We start from the raw sequence: 20,099 nt of genomic DNA on the forward strand, positions 1-20,099 counted from the left end.
GTCCCTGTAGTGTGCATTAAAAATATGCTGGGGAAGACAGTTTGGGCTATTCCTACGTTGGGTAAAGGTAAACCCATGTATGGGATGACTTTTGCCAGAGGGTATGGGTAGGTACACTTGGTGGGTAAAGCAGATGAACGGGGAAGTCCAATGTATGCCTCAAGGGGATTTGTTTTTAAGTGAAAATAGCCAATAAATTCAACTGTATTATGTTAATTGCCAAATGACCCTGCTATTGCATATCATCATCATCACTGCTGATACATATTATACTAATGTCATCGCATTAATAAAAAAAGATTAACTTTGACAGGGTCAGAACTGATCTTTCAAAGTGTCTTTCTACAGGAGTTTGCATGCAATGAATGCTGTCATTGTGAGCAGATGATGCAGTATAACCTCACGTCACAGCCCCTTCAGTAACAACCTATGGCTTCCCTAGCATGCACTATTTAATATAATATGATCACATCCCTTTTTTCACTGATAAAAAATTAATTGTATTTATACAAAGATAAGTTCCCTTTTCATTATTTAGCAACTTGTCAATCTAGCTTGAGTTTCACCCTTGTGCATTATTGATTGCCCCCTGTATTGTCATTCCATGCTACACCAACTTTTATTTATTTTAAAATAGATATATAAAAAGAAAAATTTTTAAAAATCACATTCTGAAGATCCTTTCCATTTCCCACTACAGAGAAATCCATGCATGCGGTATGACAGAGTTCACCACAGCTCAATCATGATTCTCCCCCACCTGAGAAATTTTACTAGCCATTTTGCAAACCCAGCAACAACTTCAGCATTGGGGGAGTGTGTGTATGTGTTTGGTTTCTTTTACATTAAAAAAAAAAAAGCAATCTAGACATCTGCCCACATACATGGTGCAAGATGAAGTAAAAGGCAGCTGGACTGGTTTCCCTGTATGAGGCTGAAACTGGTAATCACCTCCTAGAGTGAGCCATTATCAAACATCATCACTACTTCAATGAGACACCAGAGTATCAGCTTTTAAGATACACAAAAAGCATATTTCAAAGATGAAGAATAGGATGCTTTTTTTTAAATTAAAGTTTCGATTTTGATTCAGCAAAGCCAAGTGCAAGGTTCTGCACCTGTATCAGGGAAATTCCCAATATCAATACAGACTAGGGGATGAGTGGATTGAGAGCAGCCCTGCAGAGAAGGACTTGGGGGTATTAGTGGGTAGAAAACTGACTATGGCTGAGCCAGCAATGTGCACTCACAGCCCAGAAAGCCAATTGGTATCCTGGGCTGCACCAAGAGAAGTGTGGCCAGCAGGGTGAGGGAGGGGATTCTCCCCCCTACTCTGCTCTCATGAGACCTCACCTGCCGTGCTGGGTCAGCTCTGGGGGCACCAACATCAGAAGGACACAGAGCTGCTCGAATGGGTGCAGAGGAGGCCACAAAGATGATCAGGGGGCTGGAGCATCTCCCCTGTGAGGACAGGCTGAGAGAGTTGGGGTTGTTCAGCCTGGAGAAGGCTCTAGGGAGACCTTATACCAGACTTCCAGTACTTAAAGGGGGCTACAGGAAGGATGGGGAGGACTCTTGACCAGGGAGTGTAGGGATAGGGTGAGGGGTGATGGTTTTAAACTGAAAAGGGTAGGATTTAGATCTGATAGAAGAAATTCTTCACTGTGAGGGTGGTGAGGCCCTGGCACAGGTTGCCCAGAGAAGCTGTGGCTGCCCCCTCCCTGGCAGTGCTCAAGGCCAGGTTGGACGGGGCTTTGAGCAACCTGGGCTAGTGGAAGGTGTCCCTGCCCGTGGCAGGGGGGTTGGAACTTTAAGGTCCCTTCCAACTCATGCCATTCTATGAACCCATGGTTTTAACAGGCCACTCACAAAGGAGACCAGACAGGATCCCAGCAGCATTTTATCCTTTACTCATTGTTTCCTACAGCCCATTTTTACCCTCTTTCCACACTCTACAGTAAGCTCTTTCAGCCTGTGGGCTTGAACCCTTCTATAACAGGTATTCCTTTAAAATAAAGACAAAGCTTTGTTTTCATTGACACCTGAATCTCAACTCATCTCATACTGCTGCTTTCAGCTGTTAAATTGAGCTGGAAGACATACAGAGATAAGTCTGGTGGAAACACTATTTTTTTAATAAAATTCATCACATTTTACATTGCTACAGAAATTGATACAGAAAAGTGATAACAGAACACTGAAATATGCTTCAGCTTTTTCTAAGGGCTCCAGTTCCTCAGCAATATTAACTTATACTGTGATAGATAATGAGGTTCAGATTCATAGGCCTCTGTTTCTCACTGACTAGGCGGAGGAGTGACCTATGCATGAAAGAGCCAACTAAAGGCTACATTTTCAAACCTAATGTTAAGGCAAAGCCAAACTGCTGATAGCTGACTTGAAAATGCTGGATTGCCAATTGCAGTAACTCAAGAGGTGCTTCCCAAGCAGGCAAGTAGCAGGAAAAGAGTGAAGAGCCAGTATAATATGCTACCAGTCAACACAGCATCAATCACTCCTACCAGTGAGTCAGAAACAGTCATGTTTCACAAATATAAATTCCCCATTTTACTATTCTGTGGTAAGGAGCAAGGGATTAACACAGCCAGGCAAGTCTACAGATTGCTTCAGGTCAGTGCCCTGACAGGGCCAAATTCCTTCCTAGTGTACTTTAGCAGATCAAATTACACATTGGTGAGACAGAAACTGCAGTTCAAGGAATAATTTTGACAAAACCATGCTGGGAACTGACTCATATGCTATTCTGAGACCTCGCTACTGTACACAGAGAAATAATTCTCAGCATACTGAAAGAGTAAACAAGTACTGTGATCCTGAAAACATTTTCACAGTGTAAAGTACTTATGCACAGGTTCAACACTTACCTATCAAGTCGTAACAAAATCTCTGGGTTAGAAACAAAAGTTTTTCTGTCCTTACTCTTAAACAAAACCAATTCAGTTGTGCAATATGAAACAATAAGCCTAATTCTATTTAAATAGTAGGAAATTGTTTTAAATCAGTTTATCAACTCAAGTAATGATACTCATCAATATGAAAATAGCAATGATCAAGGCAAATTATTTTAGAGCATGATCACAAATGCATGAGTGATTAAAGAGTGTACACAAAGTATCATTACTTCTTATGAAAGTCAATACTACATGATACTGGAAGCAGCACAGAAAGGGACACCTTATTATACCACTAATATAAAAATACTTCAGTGAATTGTCTGTGTTGCAGGGAAAAAACATTCAGATGAACCAGCACTACATATTACTCAAGATTCACTGATGCAAACATGTTTTTAAGAAAGAAGTTCTTTCCCTCTATTACCATCAATCAAGTTCAACAAACTGAAGTATGTCATCCTGCCTATCATTTTTTCATTTACGAAACACTTACATAGCTTTTCATCATGCATCTCTGCACACTTAAGTTACTGTTAATTTTAACAGAAGCCAGTAGAGGAAGAAACATTTTATTCTTTTGGATAGGTATTAACCACAATAAATGCAAGTTCCTGTATTAATATGTTCTTATAATACTCTACCACTCACAAGCAAACACCAAAGCAAGGGATGTCATTTTCATATTAGGCTACCATAGCTGAAATAAAGTGTTATATCTCATTAATGTGGAAGTGACAAGTGAAGCTTTCAAAACCATTACCTTGATCCTTACTCACAGCTATATGCTACTCAGCATCATGCTACACAGCCAACCCACAACATTTGAAATCCAAATCGCAGTATCTTCAGAAGTTTTGAAAAGCTAATTTACTGTAATGTGTGATTTTGATCATCAAATACTATTAAGGCAAAACAGTATAACACAACAGAGATCCAGTTCTTTACTAAAGAAGAGTCAGCCGTCCTGAAGACTGAAGTTCTCTGCATATCCATGAGAACACCACAATGCATCATACCTTCAACTTGCCTTGACTAATACTGCCAGTTACAGTAGGATAGAGGACATTAAGTCTGTCCACTATAGAGCACTACATTGTTTAGTCAGAGTCCTTCTGTTTTGCCCAAATCTGTTCACACACTACAGCAAACCTGGAGCTCTTCAACAACAGTACCAGAAGTTAATAATAGAGACAAAAACATAAGACTTAGCATTTCAGATATGGTTAAGATCCCAGACAATATAACCTCCCTCTAAAAAGTAATCACCGTTTGCAAGACCTGTTGATCTTTCAGAAAAACTGAAGATATTTCTCTAGATAATACAACAAAATAAAATTTCAAAACATCATCTGTTAATCAAGCAGACACTATCGGTAAATCTTATGAAAATAAGCAACCCAGGAACAATGAATTAATTTCAAAATCAGATGAAAAGGCAAGAAGTCAAGGGATTTTAGAAATCTGTCCCTATGAAACACTAAAATCTGATAGAAAGACTATGTCAATGTAAAGGTCATGGAAATAAAAATTGGGAATAATCTGGAAACCTTAATAATACATGGAAAAAATGCATAAAGTTGGAAAAAAGAAATCAAGCAAAAACTGGGAGTTTGGTTAACTGGGTTCTGGGTCACAAGTTCCTTTTCAAAAGCATTGCTTGATGAGCCAGAAAGAGCACATATCTAAAAAAAAGTCTCAGAATTGTGTGATTGTTGTTGCAGATATAACAGAAGTATTGCACAATGTAGCTGTTACCCTACTTTCACATGCACAACATTCCATTACAAGCATTTTGACCTCAGGGATGGCTGTTTGTTCTCCATCTTCCTCAAACTCCACCATACCTTAGGGCTAAAGCACAATTTTCCTCTTGCCATGAAATATTTGATTAGCAAATACGTACATTCTGAATCCTTACTAAAATAGCGCTCTTTCTTGGCATTTACATGACAAATTCTTAAAAGGAAAAACCAAGAAACATTGCTTTTACACAAAGTAATACAAAATAAAGTAAATCCTAATTAATAAAGCCATTTTTGACATGACATTTCATGATGATCTGACCTGTTCTGCCGAACTTTGAAAATTAGGAATTACAAAAATAGCTACATGAAAAAACCCAACTATCTCCATCTTTTCCTACAGCTCTAGCAACAGATTGTTTTAGTAACAGCAATCTGTTTGACAAATGAAAAGAAATTACTAGGCATCAGAAGGTATTAAGAGTCACAAGGTGCTGAGTCACTATATAACAAGCCAAGCCACTGACCAAGGAGCTATCTGAGTCTTCATTTCTTGTGTTCCTATGGGTGAAACATTCAGAGAAGCTACTGTTTGAACTGTACAGCTCCTCAGGTCTCCCTATACTAGTAGTAACAAATTGGAAAGCCTGTGCACCTGCAGAGAAACAGGGAATAAGTTGTCATTTCCAGGGATACAACAACAAACAAGATGATCCTGCACCATGATATTGCTCATCCACACTTATTATGAGAAAGCCTTTCCTAAAAAGCACCACCTGGAAAGATTTTTGCCTACAGTGTTTATGGAATGTCCATTGCTGGAGGTTTGGTAAGTATTTGTGATTTACACAGAGCTGATCCATCACACAGAAGACTAAAGTCAGTGACCTTTCAAAATCAACTCTCACCTCTATTTTTCCCCCTCCAAATCACTGAAATTTGACAGTTATTAAACTTACAGATTGGTAAACCCTTAAACTTCAGTTTTCTCCAGGGACAATACAGTAGAAAACTGAAGATATTCAAAATAGGCAGAAATATTAAAATTGTTTCTGACATAACAATACATGGAATGTCAACATCCTTCAAAAAAACTACACTTTTACAATTTAGTTTTCTTGCAAGCAATCACATAGTATCTGACTTTTTTCTTTTCAGACTGAAATAACTTAATATGAACATTTGCTCTAATGATCAGAGCACTCTTCTTCAAATTCATCTTAACTTGATTAGTGATGAAACTTTTCCACATAAAGTTCGGTACATTTTATTATTAGTAACAGTAAGAAATTCTACCAAGGGGTGAATCAAAATACATCCTTTACACTTAACTGCCAGTTTTTACTTGGTGGAGATGTAAATGAATCGTTACTACTAAGGCCCTTCCACTTAGAGTTCTCCTAGGTCAACAGCAAGTGTTTACTTTTCATACAGAAATCCTCCTACTACCTGAGCATGGTGTATTCTGGACTTGAACACTGGTTTAAAAGTGTTTTTCTCAGGTATGACTGGAAGTAGTAGTACCAAAACATTTGTGCAAGTACAAAGTGTACACAAAAGTCGTTTCTACCTCTAAAAATAAGAATTTTATTATTTTAAAACTTGGTGTAGAATGGCATACAGCATGACAGGGAGAGCTTTATTTTTTTCACTGCTTTTCAATTTCTGAACTGTTTTTCCTAATAAATCAAATCAGAAAACCATCCAAGTTAGAACTAGACTTGGATGAATTAGTCTTTCCAGTGTCTGGTTCTTCTCCCTTCAAAGTATCACTCAAAGTATAGCCATAGTTACAGCAGATCTCTCTGAAATCTTTGTCTAGGTGAACCATATTATACAACAGGAACTCAGACACAGATTCATACTTTTGAAATAATTTACAGGTAAAAGCGTCTTTCGCTTGGTTCCTCAGTAGCTCCTCTCATCTTCAGAACTATTCACATGAATCAGATAATATTCTTTCTAAAAAAATCAGCAAAGCTATCAGTTGTCTTCACATTTACTAATGAAAAACTATCAGATTCACAAAGTATGAAAGCTGAGCAGCTACCAAAGACACGGCTACTTTATACTGCCTGAAATTTTGAAATATTTCTCAGTTCTAATAAGCTCTAAGCTTATTTTATATAAAGGAAACAAAGTCTTTAATATGTGTTCTTATTTAAGGAAAACCATCAACACTTTTAAATGAGATGAAGTAGATTTATCGTATTTTTAAAAATATACCCTTTAAATCAAGGCATGTATCTACCTACCAAAGCTTTGTTTTAATAGGATTTAACAATAAAACTACTTAATACAATAACACACATAAATATGTCAGTAAAATCAAGAAGGTACCATCTTGATTACCTGACAAGAGCGAAACTGGTTGACTAGCAGTGTACATCTCTGTGGATCTTTTCTTCCATCCAAACTGTCCAGTTCAGCTGCTACTTGATTTAGTTCCTCATCAGCGTAGTAGAACTGAGCAAGGAGCTGTGGGTCTGTTCTCTGTGTTAAAGACATATACAATATTACATTACTTTTGTAATAAAAAACCCACTTCAAATAATTATATTTATCGTGATTTTTTTTTTTTTTAAATGTAAAGCAGATAAGTAGCATGGCAGTAAGAAAAAGAACAATCTTGAAGTATTTACACACACTTAGAATTTTTTTCTACCTTGAATTAAAAAAAGTCTCTTGCCAAAAGAACTTGGGGCATTACTCAGCTACTGTTACCTCCACAGCCATCCAGCATTCTCACTATTTGTGGCATAATTATCTGGTGGAGCAAACAACTGAATCACAAGTTTTGATTATTAAACAAAAGTACACTTCAGCTCTAGGCAAAACAAGACAAAACTGTTTTCCAAGTTAAAACACCACCCCCACACCACCTCCCCCAAATCTATCAAAGCAATGTGATAATCTATCAAACACTGTGGTAACCTCTGCAACATGATGCACAGTGCTGTCTGGTCAGAATCCTCACTTTAAGGACCACAAGAATCAAGCCACAGAAGGGAGAGGTACTGAAACTATCAGATACATTAGCTGCGCCAAACAGATGTGAAGCCTTCTCAAATCAAATAATATGACTAAACGAGGCATTACAGAGAAAAAATTATGCCACAAGTCTTCCAAGTGGCAAAGAACAGAATTATCACAATGGATTTTTGGCCACATTAAAACAAAATAACTATAATATGGAGAACAGATTAATAAAGGAATGCATCATCAAAAACATTGAGAAAATAAACAACAAAAGTTTATAAAAGGAAGTATTTTCACAATATTAACAACTGGAAATTCTGATCCCTGTGAAAGCTTTCATCAAAATATTGGAAAAATAACACAGATCAGTGTGCAGAGAGGGGATGTAAGAATTCTGACTGTTAAAGGAGCTGAGATACAAGTGGGAGGGAGGAAATGGCTTTCTGTAGGTGCCAGCAACTTGGCACAGGCCAAGGCTCAGATAAGCACAACCTCATATTTTAAAGCAGTCAGTAAAATAGACAGATTTACAGATGACGTGTATAAAATGAAAACAGTGTTTTAATCACAGGGTAAGAAACATTAAGACTATACTAACTGTACACTGGGAATTAGAATTGGTTGTCATTAGATGAAAGAAAAAATGCCTGATACTACAGAAAACTAATAGCTGCAACATATCTGAAATTGATTCTTAATACACTAAAGAATGAAACAACACAAAAAATACTTTTAGAAGGACTAGGTTATGTATAAAACCAGTAAAAATAAAGACCAAGTTGCATGGAAGAACTTCACAGAGACTCAAACATTGAAAGAAAAAAATTAACATCTGGAAGAACCTCCACGTAATGAAAACCTTTGGGTAAAAAAGAAAACATTGCTTTTACAAACTCAAAAAAAAAAGCAGAAGCGTATAAATTACCGAGCAGCAACTCATTTTAAATGACAGCTAATGAAGATGTACAAGATTAAGTACATCAGAGCACAACATGTACCAACAGAAACAAGTGTAACAAGTGAAGAAATTAGTCAACAGCAAAACAGAAGATAACATCACTTTAAAAGACAACATCACCAAATACAACAAATGGCAAAAGACAAAACCACTGAGGGTATAAGGAGGAAGCATATGTTGTGAACCATAACATTTTCTATCCGAAACACAAAACATTTACACTCCTGTAAAAGGATAAAATACCAACGTTCTTAAGGAATGAGCATATGGATACACCGGCATCAGAAATGCTGCTGGTAGCAAACTACAGGTTTAGAGCACTAATAGATGTGATAAAGGTCTACTGGAGAGCTGAATCTTGTGCTTCACATACACACAAGTCATGCAGCATCAGTCCAGAAGACGAGCTGTCTGCTGTCACACAGAAAGATGAGTAGCGAACCTCTGCCAACAGCAACACAGGTTCAGAAGTGGCTGAGAGCAAAATAAATGCTCTCAGGAATACAAAACCAAAACAAAACAAAACGCCGTTTCACACTTTAAAAATTTTCAACAGAAGGTACCACAACATATTGTTAAACTCCCTGTTTTAGCATCCACAAGATACATATCCTGCAGAAGAACCCTTTCAGGCCTTCATAGCACAACAGATTTAAAACCTGCACAGCTTATTAGTCCCTGAAAAGGAACAATGGAGTATTAACACCTTTGGAAGAGAACAGTACACATCCTCCACACTTGACAGAATTAAGGAGTTAACTGCTACAAGTATTTTATTGCCATAAGACTTAAGGGAAAAGATTTAGTCTTATAAGTGATGCCAAATATGCCCTCAGTGTTACATGCTGAATTGGTTCTCAGTCAGCAATTTAATGAGACAACAATCATCCCTGAAAACAGCAGCACAAAATCCTGTTCCTACACGCCTTATTTGTGCATGAAAACAGTGAATTTAAGGCTACCTTTAACACTGCTGTGAGCCATCACACTGCCCAGCATCTTCCTACATTATTACTTCACACCACCCAAATTGAGGCAGGTCAGAAACATCTTTTCAGGCAGCTGAAATGTAGTAATGAAAGTGTTTTAAGGTTTTTTTTCTTCTTTAAACAGCCACTTTCTATGAAATAGAGAGCCTTTCCAATCATAAGATTCTTCCTCTTATTACTTTTAATGCTGTCTTATTAAGCAGTTTCAGTACCCGAAGTGTAAGCTGTCAAAAACTTAGTCTTGAATAATGTCTTCACTATAGCCTTGATATAAAGGTGCCCAGAGAGAAAGATAAAGCTTGTGATACATGGTCAGAGAAACAAACAAAATTCAAAATGTATGCTAATAATTGAGCTACTAAATTTAATTTTGTTTACTTCCAAACTTTTGTATTTATAAATCAAGGCTTAGTAAAGCATTTCTTTCGGTATTTCTCCTATCCAATTATTTTTATTATTTCTGATTTTTACCTTTTCCTTTAGCATTTATCTACATCCATTAGAACTTTCTAGACAAAGTTGTTAACCAAAGATTCAGGAGTTTATGTGTAGAATTGTGGCAAAGCATGACTGCTGATTTATAAGCATCTAAATTGCACTGAAGAAGCAAAATACAGCAATGTATTAAGACTGGTCTCAAGTAAGACAAGTAAGGCTGTGAGACTTAGCTCCCACATGGCTCATGTTTTAAACTGGAGGAACAAAAAAGTTTTGAGTTCTCTCTACTGAGTTATGTTTGGCATAGATTAGTAGCATGATCTTTGATTAACTGTGTCAATCATATGTGGTCCCTGGCAAGCTGAAGCTGCATGAAACTAAATCTCTTAGCAGGGGGCCATTTAGAGCAAATAACCACAACTTTCTAAATACAATTTGTTCCAACTGGTACAGCAGAAAATGAGATAGCACCATGCTCAAAGCCAATTTTTACTTGCAATTTATGAAAATTATTGTTCAAATAATTCCACCCCAACTCACTTATTCTTTGGCAAAATAAGAATTAGTAATTCCAATACTCAGCTGCTTAAATTAACAGAAAGACTTCATTTGAGAGCACCAGAGAACCCACCACCTACTCTGGTAGCTTGTTTCAGTAATTAATCACATTTACCATCAAATTAATGTATATAATCTCTTGTTTTAATTTGCTGGATTTCAACTTCTAAATACTGCTCATTTTGCCTTTTTCCACTAAAGCATCGAGTATTTACATTACTTATATTTGCCTATTTCTGTATCCACAGACTGCGGTAGCCCCTTTAACCATATCACTACTGTAGGTTGCACATGTGGTTTCAGGATTTGGGGGGGGAATTTTTGTTTGGTTGTTTTTTAAGTGTGTGGAAGGTTTTTTTTGTGTGTGGTGGTATTGTTGTTGTTTTAAATCTGTTATCATCCCACTCTCTGGAGAGTGAGCTATCAAGGTAGGAGTCTCATTCTATAAGTATACCCTTCATTCCTTCTGTCTAACACTTCTTTATATCACACATGTAACATTCAAGAGGATTCAGGCCACCAAAAGGTCCAGGTTATTCTGTATAGCTATATTGCCAGTGCCTATCTTACCATATCACTGGAGTATTCTCCACCGATTTGAAAACATCAATTCATACATGGGTCATAACTTACTATCCCCATTTGTGTGATATACATAGACTATCACTCCAGTCAGTACAAAGACAGGAATCAGCACACCATCAGTTACTTTTTAATGTTTAGCCATGTCATGTAATACCACAATCTTTTTTTCATGAAAGATCAGTCACTAAATATTTATTTTAATGATTTTTACTTTTTATTATGTACCACTCTCATTAGGGCAGAGATCAAAATCAGAAGACTGCCTACCACCCACAAGGTCAGAATAAAACTGTCCACATGAAAAAGCTGTATTAACTATTGAACTGGTTACACTTGGGTTTTGCCCATAAAGTCTTAAAGATAGTTCAGTTCAGTTTGTTACATAATGAATTCTGATCTGATTCTTCAAACAGGACTTATATGGACTATAAGAGAATGTTGAAAGGAAAATATCTTAGTTTAAGAGACTTGTTAGCTACAGGTTATTAGATAAGTAACAGGTCTGTAAGATTACTTATTGCATGTTAGCAGATGAAAAGATGCTATTCTCACATCTTGTAAATAAGCTGGTCTATCTAAACCTGAAGCTGTCACTAAAATTAGTGTCAACTGGGAAAGGAAGAAATTTTAGTACAGACTTCTCAACACAGGATGAAAGTAAACAGCTAGACCAAAAAGTGATACTACAACAAGAAGCTAGGGTGCCAAGAGATCAAATCTCAAACCATACATAAATTCTGGAATTTAATAATCGCCTTGAAAACCACATTTCCATAAATAAGGGTTCCTCTTGGGGAGGATTTCCTCCTTTTGAAACAAAATTGCAAGCATCTTTTGCATGATTTTTAACAACAGCTCTCAATTATCAATACTGCTTCTTCTTCAAGTAACACACAAAATGTGTCATCTTATAAACATAACTGACAGCAGCACATAATTTGGACATTAAAGGAAATGTTTCCCCCAAGTTCCCATGATCCTTTGTAGGGAAGTAAAGATATTCTTCAGGCTGCTTCTTTTTATACTGACATCAGTATAAATGTGGCTTTTATCTTTTTATGTGAGCCCACCACCACAAAAAAAAACCACCACCACCACCCCCCAAACCAAACAACAGACAGAAGACATCATCCTAAAAGAGCCAAAGAATAGATTGAACCAAGGGAACCATGCAGACAAGCAAGATACCAGCTAGCAATGTAACTATCTTCTGATGCCTGTCAGTTATCCTGTGGAAAATAATCAGCATTTTTGAATTGCTGATCTAAAGGCTTCAGAACAACAGCTAAACCCCAACCCTGCTTAAAATAAAACCCATGGACCTGAGATAAAAGGCTCAAGATCTCCCTAGTTCACTGGCACTTTTCCAGCACTAAGCATTTATGTCTCTCCCACACACTCAAAAACCCTGACGTGATCCCTATGGGAAGAAACTATTCAGAAAAGCATTAATTATATGTTTTGCTGATGGTAAATCCAGATTGCTCTTTGACAAGAGAACAAAGCAAAGCTACATCCATCAGGGTAACTTTTGGAGTTGTACTTGGTAATGGTAAGTGCATTTCACAGAAGTACATATATTTTATTTCACACTGCAGTAACTGCATTCACAAAGACAGGGCAATATTGGGCGATAGTCCACGTGTGGTACTTCTATCTGCTGTAGGAGCCACATGACACTACTCTCCTTAGCCAGGAAGGTTAAAAAAGATCAACTGCCTGCTCAATTTCTATTCTGCTACAATTCTAACGGCTGAAGGGAAAAGTTATAGAGAAAGGTCATTCCCTTCAGTAAGGGAAAGGGTGGTATAAATGTCTCTATTACTGAGGGTGCAGCTGTTCTCAGTCTAAATCTGTTGTCTACTATATTTTCAGGGAAAGGAAAGGAGCACATTGTCACATAAAGAGGATCAACCTCAAATTCTCCATTCCCTGAAATAAATGCTGCTGTTATACTGTACAAAATACAAACAATTACTGCATAGCCCTGAAATCAGAAATGGGACTTCTCAAGTGAAAGCGCATTCCCTTTGAGATGGGAATTTGGAAAGGCTATAGGTTAAGAACTAGATCCTACTCTGTAGTGCACAGAAAACGCTGCTTAACATTTTGGAAAACAACTCATTGTATGAGTTGACAACGTGTTTTGTGCACAAGGCAGAATTAGGTCTTAAGCATTTTAAATATAGGCAGTGATGAGGCAATGTAGTATTTTTAAAGCTTACAACTGATGTTGCATGTAACTAGTTTTAAGCTATCTGAACTTAACTAAGACTTATGTAACATTATCAGAAGGAAAAAGTGTTTTGTTCTGAAATAATACGATTTAGGTGCAAAGTCCCAAGTTTATTAATTGCCAGTATGAAAAATAATGGACTTAGTGACAGAAATTTATCCCAGTGAAAAATTACTACACTGGTCACATTTGCACTAGTAGCACTAGCTTAACTGGTAGATGACAAGTTCCAAAGACTTGTTTTTCTTCAGAAAATGATACCAGCAAGTTGTTACATCAGTTCACTTTTCACCTCACATGTAAACAAATGTACTCACATCCTTCCTTTGGACAAGTCCTTTGAACTTTGCATTGATTTCTACATGCTAATAAATAACAGTAGGAAACAATCATTCTCTAACAGGTAGGTGAGCCAAAATTTCTAATAGTTAAATTCAAATGGCAAATTTTAGTAGCAAAAATATTTCTTCATTTTAAATGCAAGAAGAACTCTGCTACTCCACATATACAGTTGGTTTTGGGGCTTTTTTCTTTGAGTTTTATTTATCTTATTAAATCTACTGACTAACTAAAGTGCTATCGGTTAAGGAAAAAGGGAAAAAAATTCCCTCAACATTCATATACTGTAGAATCTAACCACGTCTTAAACTTTTGCGGCACATGCATAGAAAGAAAAAGGACTGAAGTAAATATAGCAACTTGTAACTGGTCATGAGGACATGTGAAAAACAAGCACTGTTAGGAAAGCTCCAGCCTGGTTAAAGCTTTTCCAGCTGCTCTGTGTTTATCTACAGAATATCATTACACAAGCAAGAAAGACAGGTGAACAGCTTGTTAACACAAAGTGCTAGCAGCACCTTGAGAAAAAAAAACACAGTGAGATAATGATTTACTGGAACATAAAAATCAAGTGGATAAGGTTTTGCAATACTATCACACTCTTCAAACACATTTAAGTGCTTTGCTTCCCCTACAGAATAGTATACCACCAACCCTCTAAAAAAGAAAATCTGATAGTGGTCACACTGGACTACAGTAGCAAATGTTTGAGACTGCCACGCAGTCGCTTTTTACTCACGATGGATTAATTCACCATACAAAGTTTCTATTTTTGAGTGTTCATAATATTAATCTAGAAAAGCATGTGCTCAAATCCATATTTTCTGAGGGAAGTACATAAGCATATGCCGAACACATACTACTTAAGCTTTCGGACGTGCACTCTGCTGAACAGGGGTGCCCTGCAGCTGAACCGCAGCTTCAATTTCTAGGAAAGAATACAGACTTAAAGAAGAAAAAGGGATTTTGCCATGGGGAAGTCAACATGCTAAGCAGGCATGATAAGTGATGGAACAGCCACTTCTTCCATGTGAAGAGTGGGTAACCTGCAGTGCTACCTTTTTTGCCTTCCAGATCTGCAGGTCCAGTATCTTGCTTCTGCTTAGCAGACCTGGTAGAACACCAGCTTTGCCTTGCTGTTCAGAACCAATCTGTTTTGAACTATCTGCCATATACAGCATTTTACCTCTGGATCATAAAATAAATGTCTTAGTTAACGAGGGCATAGACAAAACTCTAAGAAGAGGGAAACCTGACCCAGCAACGAGTTCAAGCCTGCTGACTATAAAAGAGTTACTCCGTAGTCTTTCTCAGGTAGTAACAGGCATAGCACATTCCTCAGGTTTCTTTACCTCAGCAAACTTGCTTATGATGAGTCTGAATTGTTCTGTATGGTATTTTAATAAGAGCACAGTCATCTGTGTGAAGTTGCTCATACATAACCTCATTTGCCTTCTAGGAGGCTTTCAATAAGCTCAGGTTTAACACCTTACCAGATGTTCAGGATTTAACTACCTTGGCATCATATCACTAGCACAATCAATCATTGCAACAAAAAGATTTAATCAGTACTTTGTTCCAAAACACATCTGTTCAAGCCCAGTGATGAAACAAACTGCTCTTACAGCCCTCAGCACAGAAACTTTTCCCACCTTCTGCCTTCTGACAAAAACTTCAAGTGAACATCTGCGTAAGTAAATATTTTGATCTTATTCCACTGTTTCAGCTAAAAGACATAAACAAATAGCTTTGAGTGCCATCATCAAACTAGGTTTCCTATTCTGTTTTCCAGATAATAGCAAACTTCAGTTGATGTTTTATCTGGTGCAAACCACAGCACCTTTTTGTGGGATTCATCTATGTCTAATAACAAATGGACTCAAGACGGAGTCCTTCAGTTGGAGCATCACTCTAACACCATCACTCTTTGCAGGAAGTGTCCACCTCCTTTTAGGTAGAGACCTACATTAACTTTTAGGGAACTTTCAGGAACTTCATTGCTTTTATGGACTTGATACTGAGATTAGTATTCTTTTTCCAAGCATGCTTGAACATCAATAGTGGATTTGAAAATTACCAGAAGATAGGCAAGAAGAGAAACAAGAAAGGCACCACACAGACCAACGGCAGGACCACAGAGGCCTTTAAACCATACTAAGAACTTTTGAAATGGTATTTAAATACACAAAAAGCATGTATTTGCTGGAATACAGTAAACTGAGTGACAGTGCATGGAAGAAGGCTCCCCTGCATCCCTGCTCCTACCTCCTGCTGAACTGAATCTTTTTGTTCAATTAGTCATTCATGGGTCTTTTCAGACAATGTCCTCAAGGTCTGTCCTTGGTCTCCTGGTCATGCAGAAAATCTCTCCTGGGAAACAAATGGGTTTGTACAGCTATTCCTGTTTTCTGTACTAGCTCAGCATACAATTTTAGTTTGGCCATTTCACCTCATAAGCTGGATGAGCTGTATAAGTCTTCAGCTATTTCCCCTTCCAACCTGGCCCTGCCCAAAGCAATTCCTTTTAAGCCAAGACACAGAATGCAAAAAAACTCAACAGAAGTTAAATACAAATATGAACGTTCTTCTGGTTTATATTTCCTTAAGATGGACAGTTCTATGTTCATTTACTGAGAGGAAAAATCAACAAACAACAAAAACACAAAACAGCCCCCCAAACTCTCTTGTCACTACATACTAGTGATTCACAGAATGATTTAAAAATCACACATTGTCTTTTCTGTCAAGATCAAGTTTCTCAAACCTGTTTTCTTCCTGCTTAGGTAAATATAAAAAAACCCTACACAATTATGGTACTACTATTTAATGAAAAGACATTTTTCCCACATTCCCAACAACAGCTTTCAGAGAAGCTTTAATACATAGAGACTATTGTCTAATTCATCAGTAACATCACTTTCCCATTATAACTATACACATTCAGGTTCTCCCCAAATGCATTATGCAGACTTCTGGTTGCCAAGTATTTTCTCTAGTATGCTAAATGACACTAAAAAGAGGCAGAGGCATTAATTGCAGAACTGCCATTAAAAGCAAGGAAATGCATTACCAGTAATGCTTACTGTAGTATTTACAATGCTTTGGCAAGAATACAATTCAAACTAGTTTTCCTTTGTTATATTTGATAATAGCATCAAAACATACCACATTGGAGACACCAAAAAAAGAAAGAGAAATCTGATCTTTGAAAAATGAAGCATGTTTAAGTAATGCAAAAATATTAACTCATACATGTACAATTCATTTTGATGTAGACACCTACTTCAGGTCTTTATCAGCAGACAATAGTAGCCTTTATCTTCCACTGCAGCTGAATTTCCTCCTCTACAACCACTGCTCCCTACCAGCTCTACACCCCAGTGAGACTCCAGAAATGAACATTAACAAGGGACCATACCAAAGTCTGAGGCAGACTCATGACTTCTCTTGGATGTAACGAGGCAAAAAATTCCCTTGAGAACAGTGAATATTTTTCTCTGAAGAAAGTAATCGACGTAAAATCAACACATCAAAAAAAGTTTCCTGACATTTCTGAAATTAAAGTTCTTAATTATTCCCAGTGATTTCAAGAGTACTCTGAAAATAGATACTAATATCTGCATCCAGACTGACTTACACAGCTGTCCAACCTAGTTACATGATCACATTATTTGCCTAGAACATGGGAACTTGCTCCAAAACAGGCAAAAATAACAGTTGTCATCTCCCATCCCTCAGATTATTCCTGTTCAAGCCTTTCTGTTTTGTGTAACAAACCTAAAATGGACATCAGAACTTGGAAGTACTTTCCCACTGCGGTATTTGCTTGAGCCAGACAAGACTCCCTCCAGCTCAATCAATACTTTGTTGTTCCACTCAAAGATGCAAAGATGAGAGCTGAAGAAAGACCCCTCCAGATTTACCATGTGCATGGTGGCAGCTATTTCCTTCTGAAGGTAGGAGACATCTGTTCAAACCTACTGAACTAAAACTCTCTTTTTTTCCCTTACTTGCTGCCTTAGAGACAAGCTGCCTTGCATCCAAATTCAGCTCCAGTACCTGTAAGCCTTTTCGGTTTGCTCCCTTCAGCAGCGATTACTGTTGCACCAGTCCTGAGCCACAGCTCTGCTTTTATTTTCAAAACCCACTATATACAATATGGGCAAGCCTGCAGATTGCAAATGCCTATTAAACTTCAGGGACTACCAATCATATTCTACAAAAACTCAAGGCATTATTAAACAAAAAACTTGCTTTTAACATATACATATATACATATATACATATATACATATATATTCATACATATATATATATATATATATATATATATATAAAAATAAATAAAGCACAAGGAACTGCAAATAAATACTTAAAGGAGACCCGTATTTTGCTCTTCTGTGGCAATTTGCAAACACACTCAAGGCAATTAATTGAAAAGTCTTACAATAAAATGCTTTAGGCTATTCCTGCAAGCAGTTAGCTTCTCTAGTCAGGCAACACCTTCCTCATGTACTGAGTATTTTACAACTTCTAAAGCTACTTCCTTATCAAAATATAGGTGAAATACAGCATTCCCTTTCAAAAAAAATGCTGTAGGGACTGAGGGATTTTTTGAAACTGCGAATATACAATATAATTTAACTCAAGATTTTTTTGTATCTTCTATTTGTTTTCCTTGATATAATTGTTGTATTATTTGTAATAATCATTACAATTTAGGTTAAAATAGAATATATCCAATTAAAGGCTCAGTTCAGGAAGACAAGTTAACTACAGAGGATGATCTTATCACATGCCGAAATTGCACTGTGAACACAAACATGGTTCAAAAATCATTACTAACATCCATAATCATAGTATGCGTTGAGAAACAATTTTTATTCATTTACTTCTTTGTTTATTTATTTGAAAAAAAAAAAGAAAGTCCAGAATTTATCAACTGGAGATGGCAGGCAGAATAGCCTGGAACTGATTAAGTTTGGGGATATACATACATTTTGGAGGGGTATCAAAGATTATTCATATTCAGCAAAACACAATTATGTTTTTAAAATGGAATGAAGACATGGCAATATAAATCAAGCTGGCATTATATTTCTGTTCTACAAGCAGCTACTGCTCAATTGTTTATGTAACTACCTACAACAGTCTAAGGAGTAGTCAGGTCCCAATACAACCTAAGACAAAGTAAAGTGCATTAACTATAAGGGGGGTGTAATTACCACAAGATAGTAAAAGTATCAACTGATTACAAAATGACGACTCATTTTGGGGATATGCATTTATGTATTTATTCCATATATAGCAAAATAATCTGTAAAAAATGGGAAAAGTTAATTTCCAGGATAGATATGAAAGATTGTTTCAAAAAGACCAGTTTGAGACAGGCTGTTGATGCATTTAAATCACACAAAATCCACACGTGTAATATAGTAGTCATTGTTTAACATGCCGCTGTATGCTTAAGTACTGTGCTGAGGAAGGCAAAAATCTGAAGTACAGGATACAAAAAAGCCCAAACAAAAGCACCCAGGCTAAGAGAAGCTAAAACCAGAATTAGTGTTGAGAACAGGACAAATATAGGGAAGAAACAAATAATGTAAGATGCATTTATAAGCCCAACACAAGCCTCAGCTCTCTGAAAAGCATAAAGATCCATAGCAAACCCAGCCCTTCTCACCAGTAACTTCTAGGCATCAAATCTCAAAGGTAATTCTAAAGCTATGACAAATGCAGGCCTCCTAACAAGATAAATCCTAAAGTAAGGCAACTTGAATTATGTAAACTGCATTAACAGCTTTTATATAGATATAATTGTCTTTGTAAAAGACAATTTCAATAAAGCTGTACAAGATATTTTATTTCATAAAGGAAAAACTACATTACCTATGAAGTGAAACTTGCCAAATTACTGGGAGGGCCATTACAAATATCTTCATCTCCCAAGAAATAATTTCACTAGACAAAACATGAAAAAACAGGAGATTGCTAGATGATTATAAATGTTTCTTACCACAAAGATGTCAGCACTTATCAAAAGCAAATGTGTACATAAAAAGCCTGTCTTATAGACCCAGAATTTCTACAAAGGAGTCTAATGAGGCTGTGGTCTGCCACCCCTCCGTTATCAGGGTGGCATTCATTCCTCTTATGTAGCACATGTGTGGCCATGTGTTACTGCCCCAGTTGGACCTGCACTCAGTCCAGTATGCCAGGTGGCCCAACAAAGCCTTGCTACTCCCAACAGAGAACAAATGATAGGATTTGCTCTTACACACTTTATTTCTCCCTGCACATACGTTTACATGAACAACTTGTTGTACACCACTTAAGCAAGATACACTGCATGAAAATATT

At 36.9% G+C, this 20,099-nt stretch overlaps 1 protein-coding gene across 3 annotated transcripts in view; it reads right to left on the minus strand.

Moving 5' to 3' along the window:
• Nucleotides 1–20,099, minus strand: part of ZFYVE28 (zinc finger FYVE-type containing 28) — a 110,343-nt gene that overhangs the window by 74,947 nt on the left and 15,297 nt on the right. For all 3 annotated transcript variants that reach the window (XM_026847146.1, XM_026847144.1, XM_026847145.1), the window contains exon 2: nt 7,010–7,150. The gene's annotated coding sequence lies outside the window, so the exon portion shown is untranslated. The remainder of the gene's footprint in view (nt 1–7,009; nt 7,151–20,099) is intronic.

This window comes from Athene cunicularia (genome assembly GCF_003259725.1).
Source record: "Athene cunicularia isolate RWA chromosome 4 unlocalized genomic scaffold, athCun1 chr4_part1, whole genome shotgun sequence".
Classification (NCBI taxonomy): Eukaryota; Metazoa; Chordata; class Aves; order Strigiformes; family Strigidae; genus Athene; species Athene cunicularia.